Source organism: Zootermopsis nevadensis, unplaced genomic scaffold (assembly GCF_977971745.1).
Source record: "Zootermopsis nevadensis isolate Lab colony 2312 unplaced genomic scaffold, Znev_1.0 Znev_ptg000254c, whole genome shotgun sequence".
NCBI classification, from domain to species: domain Eukaryota; kingdom Metazoa; phylum Arthropoda; class Insecta; order Blattodea; family Termopsidae; genus Zootermopsis; species Zootermopsis nevadensis.
The window spans coordinates 10,001-19,448 of record NW_028259381.1 but is presented as its reverse complement, the minus strand read 5'-3'; positions in this window follow the sequence as shown (position 1 = coordinate 19,448).

The following is a 9,448-nucleotide window of genomic DNA, read 5'->3' as shown; positions in this document are numbered from 1 at the left end:
CCGGTCTTTATCGTCAAATCGTCCTCCTGTTGCTTGCCGGAAAGGGGAACGAAGCCGGCCTTTTTCGTAAAATCGTTCCCCTGTTGCTTGCCGGGAAGGTGGACGAACCCGGTCTCTCTCGTAAAATCGTCCACCTGCTGCTTGCCGGGAAGGGGAACGAAGCCGGTCTTTTTCGTAAAATCGTTCCCCTGTTGCTTGCCGGGAAGGTGGACGAACCCGGTCTTTATCGTCAAATCGTCCACCTGCTGCTTGCCGGGAAGGGGAACGAAGCCGGCCTTTTTCGTAAAATCGTTCCCCTGTTGCTTGCCGGGAAGGAGGACGAACCCGGTCTTTAACGTCAAATCGTCCTCCTGTTGCTTGCCGGAAAGGGGAACGAAGCCGGCCTTCTTCGTAAAATCGTTCCCCTGTTGCTTGCCGGGAAGGTGGACGAACCCGGTCTTTCTCGTAAAATCGTCCACCTGCTGCTTGCCGGGAAGGGGAACGAAGCCGGCCTTTTTCGTAAAATCGTTCCCCTGCCGGGCGGAGGACGGACCCGGGCTTTTCTTCCGTCAGTTGTGTCCTCCTGATGTATCCAGACACCACCCAAGGCTCAGGAATCGTCTTATGCGGAAAAAGGGCCAATTTATCAGCGACGCATCCGTTAGTTCAACTAGAGGAAGTGTGAAATTTTCCTACAAAATAAGGTGCCAGCGCGGCGTTTTCAGGGGAGACTCGTAACGTCTGAGCCTCAGAGAGCGCGACCCGGCCGAATGCGAGCGGCAGGTCCCCTAAAATCGGCCTACCTAACACGCACGGATGGGACTTTGAAATCTGAAGACGTGGAGGGCACGAACGGGAATATATATGCGGCAGAAGCCAGAGACACCGCCGGCAGCCTCACCGTGACCGCACGAGAAGTCGTCACTTGCGCCAATCTTGCACTCGAGTGCCGAGTCACCTACGAGCAGACCCCTGCTTCTGCCTGTCCATTGAGGGCAGCCGAGCACGCGATTCCCCAGGAGACGGACTTCTGTACACTTGTGCCCCTCTTGCCCTAAACGGGGTTCGAGCAGCGCGGGGAGAGGAATTCAGTCCCCGGCGGATGCGCGCTCGTTCTAAGTGCAGCTTCCGAGAGGCCGCCCGTGAAGGCCATCACTTGTGCCACTCTTGCACTCGGAATCGAGTGCCGACTCGAACCGGAGCCTCCGCCGGCCACTGCGTGGGTTGACGGGCGCCGACCCCGATGAAGACGGCGATCGGTGCACATGTGCCCCCCATGCCCTAAACGGGGTTCGAGCAGCGCGGGGAGAGGAATTCAGTCCCCGGCGGATGCGCGCTCGTTCTAAGTGCAGCTTCCCAGAGGCCGCCCGTTAAGGCCTTCACATGTGCCACTCTTGCACTCGTAGATGAGTGCCGACTCGAGCCCGAGTCTCCGCCGGACACCGCGCGTGATGACGTGCGCCAACCCCGATGGACACGGCGGTCGGTGCACTTGTGCTCCACTTGCCCTAAACGGTTGCAAGTAGAGCGGGCCGAGGCCAGCAGTCCCCCGGCGGATGCGCGCTGGTTCTAAGTGCAGCTTCCCAGAGGCCGCCCGTGAAGGCCGTCACGTGTGCCGCTCTTGCACTCGGAATCGAGTGCCGACTCGAACCGGAGCCTCCGCCGGCCACTGCGTGGGTTGACGGGCGCCGTCCCCGATGAAGACGGCGATCGGTGCACATGTGCCCCTCTTGCCCTAAACGGGGTTCGAGCAGCGCGGGGAGAGGTCTTCAGTCTCCCGCGGATGCACGCTGGTACTAAGGGCCGGCTCACAGAAGCCACCTGTAAAGGCCGTCACATGTGCCACTCTTGCACTCGTAGTCGAGGGCCGACTCGAGCCCGAGCCTCCGCCGGACACCGCGCGTGTTGACGTGCGCCAACCCCGATGGACACGGCGGTCGGTGCATTTGTGCCCCACTTGCACTAAACGGTTGCAAGTACACCGGGCCGAGGAAAGCATTCCCCCGCGGTTGTCCGCTGGTACTAAGTGCAGCTTCCCAGAGGCCGCCCGTGAAGGCCGTCACGTGTGCCACTCTTGCACTCGGAATCGAGTGCCGACTCGAACCGGAGCCTCCGCCGGCCACTGCGCGGGTTGACGGGCGCCGACCCCGTTGAAGACGGCGATCGGTGCACATGTGCCACTCTTGCCCTAAACGGGGATCGAGCGGCGCGGGACGAGGCCTGCAGTCCCCCGCGTTGCCCGGTGGTACTGAGGGCAATCTCCCAGAGGCCGCCCGTGAACGCCGTTACTTGTGTCACTCTTGCACTCAGTGCCCTGTGCCGACTCGAACCCGAGACTCGGCCGGTCTTCGCAGGCAACAGCGCGGGTTGACCACAAATTACACGGCGGTCGATACACTTGTGCCCCTCTTGCCCTAAACGGTCGCAAGTAGCGCGGGCCGAGGCCTGCAGTCCCTCGCTGTTGTCCGCTGGTACTAGGGGCAGCTTCCCAGAGGCCGCCCGTGAAGACCATCACTTGTGCCACTCTTGCACTCAGGCTCGAGTGCCGACTCGAACCCGAGACTCGACCAGTCTTCGCCGGCCACTGAGCGGGGTGACGGGCGCCGACCCCAAAGGACACGGCGGTCGGTGCACTTGTGCCACTCTTGCCCTAAACGGGGATCGAGCGGCGCGGGTCGAGGCCTGCAGTCCCCCGCGTTGCCCGGTGGTACTGAGGGCAATCTCCCAGAGGCCGCCCGTGAACGCCGTTACTTGTGTCACTCTTGCACTCAGTGTCCTGTGCCGACTCGAACCCGAGACTCGGCCGGTCTTCGCCGGCCACTGAGCGGGGTGACGGGCGCCGACCCCAAAGGACACGGCGGTCGGTGCACTTGTGCCACTCTTGCCCTAAACTGCCTCAGCCAACGCGGGGCGGAAGCGCGAATGGCCTGCCGGCGACAGGGTCCCCGGCGGCCGGTAGTCCAATCTCAGACTTCCCCCTGCTCGAGGAGAGCCTCGCTCGCCAAGCTCATATACTATAGTCTGGACCCCCCTTATCTCAGCATTCGTCAGTCACGGAAGAGGCAGAGCCGCGGACACCGGCGGATGGCCCCTCGGCTGCCGCCAGAAATTTTAATTAAGTTTTTCTCTTCCTTAATCATTTCCGATCATACTAAATTTTGTATATGTTAGAATACATACACATACTTACTTATATAACCGCTTTATTTAATATTTTTCTGCACTTTAGAAATTTTCGGACTTAGCCGCTGAAGCGACTCAAGTAACACGCACGGTGGGACATAGCCGCAGAACTGATTTCAAGTACCACGCACCACGGGACATAGCCGCAGAATTCGTACCGTCCAAGTAAGGCCCACCTAACACAGCGGTAATTTATTTTTAATCTATTAACGATTTTATTAAGCACAGCAAGCCCAATTTTCTTCAATTATGTGTATTTTTCTGCATTTTGGAAATTTTTTGGACTTAGCCGCTGAAGCGACTCAACTAACACGCACGGTCGGACATAGCCGCAGAACTGATTTCAAGTACCACGCACCACGGGACATAGCCGCAGAATTCGTCCCGTCCAAGTAAGGCCCACCTAACACAGCGGAAATTTATTTTTAGTCAATTAACGGCATTACTATGCACAGCAAGGCCAACTTTCTTCAATTATGAATATTTTTCTGCATTTTGGAAATTTTCGGACTTAGCCGCTGAAGCGACTCAACTAACACGCACGGTCGGACATAGCCGCAGAACTGGTTTCAAGTACCACGCACCACGGGACATAGCCGCAGAATTCGTACCGTCCAAGTAAGGCCCACCTAACACAGCGGAAATTTATTTTTAATCTATTAACGATTTTATTAAGCACAGCAAGCCCAATTTTCTTCAATTATGTGTATTTTTCTGCATTTTGGAAATTTTTTGGACTTAGCCGCTGAAGCGACTCAACTAACACGCACGGTCGGACATAGCCGCAGAACTGGTTTCAAGTACCACGCACCACGGGACATAGCCGCAGAATTCGTACCGTCCAAGTAAGGCCCACCTAACACAGCGGAAATTTATTTTTAATCTATTAACGATATTATTAAGCACAGCAAGGCCAATTTTCTTCAATTATGTATATTTTTCTGCATTTTGGAAATTTTCGGACTTAGCCGCTGAAGCGACTCAAGTAACACGCACGGTGGGACATAGCCGCAGAACTGATTTCAAGTACCACGCACCACGGGACATAGCCGCAGAATTCGTACCGTCCAAGTAAGGCCCAGCTAACACAGCGGAAATTTATTTTTAATCTATTAACGATATTATTAAGCACAGCAAGCCCAATTTTCTTCAATTATGTGTATTTTTCTGCATTTTGGAAATTTTTTGGACTTAGCCGCTGAAGCGACTCAACTAACACGCACGGTCGGACATAGCCGCAGAACTGGTTTCAAGTACCACGCACCACGGGACAGCCGCAGAATTCGTACCGTCCAAGTAAGGCCCAGCTAACACAGCGGAAATTTATTTTTAATCTATTAACGATATTATTAAGCACAGCAAGCCCAATTTTCTTCAATTATGTGTATTTTTCTGCATTTTGGAAATTTTTTGGACTTAGCCGCTGAAGCGACTCAACTAACACGCACGGTCGGACATAGCCGCAGAACTGATTTCAAGTACCACGCACCACGGGACATAGCCGCAGAATTCGTCCCGTCCAAGTAAGGCCCACCTAACACAGCGGAAATTTATTTTTAGTCAATTAACGGCATTACTATGCACAGCAAGGCCAACTTTCTTCAATTATGAATATTTTTCTGCATTTTGGAAATTTTCGGACTTAGCCGCTGAAGCGACTCAACTAACACGCACGGTCGGACATAGCCGCAGAACTGGTTTCAAGTACCACGCACCACGGGACATAGCCGCAGAATTCGTACCGTCCAAGTAAGGCCCACCTAACACAGCGGAAATTTATTTTTAATCTATTAACGATTTTATTAAGCACAGCAAGCCCAATTTTCTTCAATTATGTGTATTTTTCTGCATTTTGGAAATTTTTTGGACTTAGCCGCTGAAGCGACTCAACTAACACGCACGGTCGGACATAGCCGCAGAACTGGTTTCAAGTACCACGCACCACGGGACATAGCCGCAGAATTCGTACCGTCCAAGTAAGGCCCACCTAACACAGCGGAAATTTATTTTTAATCTATTAACGATATTATTAAGCACAGCAAGGCCAATTTTCTTCAATTATGTATATTTTTCTGCATTTTGGAAATTTTCGGACTTAGCCGCTGAAGCGACTCAAGTAACACGCACGGTGGGACATAGCCGCAGAACTGATTTCAAGTACCACGCACCACGGGACATAGCCGCAGAATTCGTACCGTCCAAGTAAGGCCCAGCTAACACAGCGGAAATTTATTTTTAATCTATTAACGATATTATTAAGCACAGCAAGCCCAATTTTCTTCAATTATGTGTATTTTTCTGCATTTTGGAAATTTTTTGGACTTAGCCGCTGAAGCGACTCAACTAACACGCACGGTCGGACATAGCCGCAGAACTGGTTTCAAGTACCACGCACCACGGGACAGCCGCAGAATTCGTACCGTCCAAGTAAGGCCCAGCCTACACAGCGGAAATTTATTTTTAATCTATTAACGATATTATTAAGCACAGCAAGCCCAATTTTCTTCAATTATGTGTATTTTTCTGCATTTTGGAAATTTTTTGGACTTAGCCGCTGAAGCGACTCAACTAACACGCACGGTCGGACATAGCCGCAGAACTGGTTTCAAGTACCACGCACCACGGGACATAGCCGCAGAATTCGTACCGTCCAAGTAAGGCCCACCTAACACAGCGGAAATTTATTTTTAGTCAATTAACGGCATTACTATGCACAGCAAGGCCAACTTTCTTCAATTATGAATATTTTTCTGCATTTTGGAAATTTTCGGACTTAGCCGCTGAAGCGACTCAACTAACACGCACGGTCGGACATAGCCGCAGAACTGGTTTCAAGTACCACGCACCACGGGACATAGCCGCAGAATTCGTACCGTCCAAGTAAGGCCCACCTAACACAGCGGAAATTTATTTTTAGTCAATTAACGGCATTACTATGCACAGCAAGGCCAATTTTCTTCAATTATGAATATTTTTCTGCATTTTGGAAATTTTCGGACTTAGCCGCTGAAGCGACTCAACTAACACGCACGGTCGGACATAGCCGCAGAACTGATTTCAAGTACCACGCACCACGGGACATAGCCGCAGAATTCGTACCGTCCAAGTAAGGCCCACCTAACACAGCGGAAATTTATTTTTAATCTATTAACGATATTATTAAGCACAGCAAGGCCAATTTTCTTCAATTATGTATATTTTTCTGCATTTTGGAAATTTTCGGACTTAGCCGCTGAAGCGACTCAAGTAACACGCACGGTGGGACATAGCCGCAGAACTGATTTCAAGTACCACGCACCACGGGACATAGCCGCAGAATTCGTACCGTCCAAGTAAGGCCCAGCTAACACAGCGGAAATTTATTTTTAATCTATTAACGATATTATTAAGCACAGCAAGCCCAATTTTCTTCAATTATGTGTATTTTTCTGCATTTTGGAAATTTTTTGGACTTAGCCGCTGAAGCGACTCAACTAACACGCACGGTCGGACATAGCCGCAGAACTGGTTTCAAGTACCACGCACCACGGGACAGCCGCAGAATTCGTACCGTCCAAGTAAGGCCCAGCTAACACAGCGGAAATTTATTTTTAATCTATTAACGATATTATTAAGCACAGCAAGCCCAATTTTCTTCAATTATGTGTATTTTTCTGCATTTTGGAAATTTTTTGGACTTAGCCGCTGAAGCGACTCAACTAACACGCACGGTCGGACATAGCCGCAGAACTGGTTTCAAGTACCACGCACCACGGGACAGCCGCAGAATTCGTACCGTCCAAGTAAGGCCCAGCTAACACAGCGGAAATTTATTTTTAATCTATTAACGATATTATTAAGCACAGCAAGCCCAATTTTCTTCAATTATGTGTATTTTTCTGCATTTTGGAAATTTTTTGGACTTAGCCGCTGAAGCGACTCAACTAACACGCACGGTCGGACATAGCCGCAGAACTGGTTTCAAGTACCACGCACCACGGGACATAGCCGCAGAATTCGTACCGTCCAAGTAAGGCCCACCTAACACAGCGGAAATTTATTTTTAGTCAATTAACGGCATTACTATGCACAGCAAGGCCAACTTTCTTCAATTATGAATATTTTTCTGCATTTTGGAAATTTTCGGACTTAGCCGCTGAAGCGACTCAACTAACACGCACGGTCGGACATAGCCGCAGAACTGGTTTCAAGTACCACGCACCACGGGACATAGCCGCAGAATTCGTACCGTCCAAGTAAGGCCCACCTAACACAGCGGAAATTTATTTTTAGTCAATTAACGGCATTACTATGCACAGCAAGGCCAATTTTCTTCAATTATGAATATTTTTCTGCATTTTGGAAATTTTCGGACTTAGCCGCTGAAGCGACTCAACTAACACGCACGGTCGGACATAGCCGCAGAACTGATTTCAAGTACCACGCACCACGGGACATAGCCGCAGAATTCGTACCGTCCAAGTAAGGCCCACCTAACACAGCGGAAATTTATTTTTAATCTATTAACGATATTATTAAGCACAGCAAGGCCAATTTTCTTCAATTATGTATATTTTTCTGCATTTTGGAAATTTTCGGACTTAGCCGCTGAAGCGACTCAAGTAACACGCACGGTGGGACATAGCCGCAGAACTGATTTCAAGTACCACGCACCACGGGACATAGCCGCAGAATTCGTACCGTCCAAGTAAGGCCCAGCTAACACAGCGGAAATTTATTTTTAATCTATTAACGATATTATTAAGCACAGCAAGCCCAATTTTCTTCAATTATGTGTATTTTTCTGCATTTTGGAAATTTTTTGGACTTAGCCGCTGAAGCGACTCAACTAACACGCACGGTCGGACATAGCCGCAGAACTGGTTTCAAGTACCACGCACCACGGGACAGCCGCAGAATTCGTACCGTCCAAGTAAGGCCCAGCTAACACAGCGGAAATTTATTTTTAATCTATTAACGATATTATTAAGCACAGCAAGCCCAATTTTCTTCAATTATGTGTATTTTTCTGCATTTTGGAAATTTTTTGGACTTAGCCGCTGAAGCGACTCAACTAACACGCACGGTCGGACATAGCCGCAGAACTGGTTTCAAGTACCACGCACCACGGGACATAGCCGCAGAATTCGTACCGTCCAAGTAAGGCCCACCTAACACAGCGGAAATTTATTTTTAGTCAATTAACGGCATTACTATGCACAGCAAGGCCAACTTTCTTCAATTATGAATATTTTTCTGCATTTTGGAAATTTTCGGACTTAGCCGCTGAAGCGACTCAACTAACACGCACGGTCGGACATAGCCGCAGAACTGGTTTCAAGTACCACGCACCACGGGACATAGCCGCAGAATTCGTACCGTCCAAGTAAGGCCCACCTAACACAGCGGAAATTTATTTTTAATCTATTAACGATATTATTAAGCACAGCAAGGCCAACTTTCTTCAATTATGTGTATTTTTCTGCATTTTGGAAATTTTCGGACTTAGCCGCTGAAGCGACTCAACTAACACGCACGGTCGGACATAGCCGCAGAACTGATTTCAAGTTCCAAGCACCACGGGACATAGCCGCAGAGCCATGACTTTTGAGTTAAATTTCGGAAATTTATTTTTAGACAATTAACGGCATTATTGTGCACAGCAAGCCCATTTTTTTTCAATTAAGAATATTTTACTGCATTTTGGAATATTTCGGACTTAGCCGCTGAAGTTATATTCGTTCTATTTCTTATTCTTAGGAAGGCGCTATCACGGCACGGTCTCGTGCTTCGAAGCAGCCCCGTAACTATACTCGCCGTCTGAATTGGCCTCAGGAAGCGACCGTCCCAATACAACCCATCAAACACAGGCGTAGTCTCTTACATGACTTACTTTTAATGCGTTAACGGCTATACGATGATTTCTTTCGAGACGGGGCACCGCAAGCCCAATTTTAATGATTTACAAATACTTAACCATATTATTATTTTTATTATTTGTTATTGACTGCAAATGATTTTATCCCCGGTGGCAGTGACCTACAATAAGGTACAAGAACATAAGACACAACAAAACAATGCGATACATCAACACAGTGAGACAGAAAAAGAATAATTAGAGGGCACAACAAAAAGAATAAGACACAACAGAACCATAAAAGAAAAACATAGGACGCAACCAAAACAACACATCCCACTCACTCACTCAAAATCAAACAACTCATAAGAATACAAAACCATCTACTTCACTATATTACGCTTTCTTCCTCCCTAATTCTTCTTCTTCTACTCCCGTTATTCGTGTTGT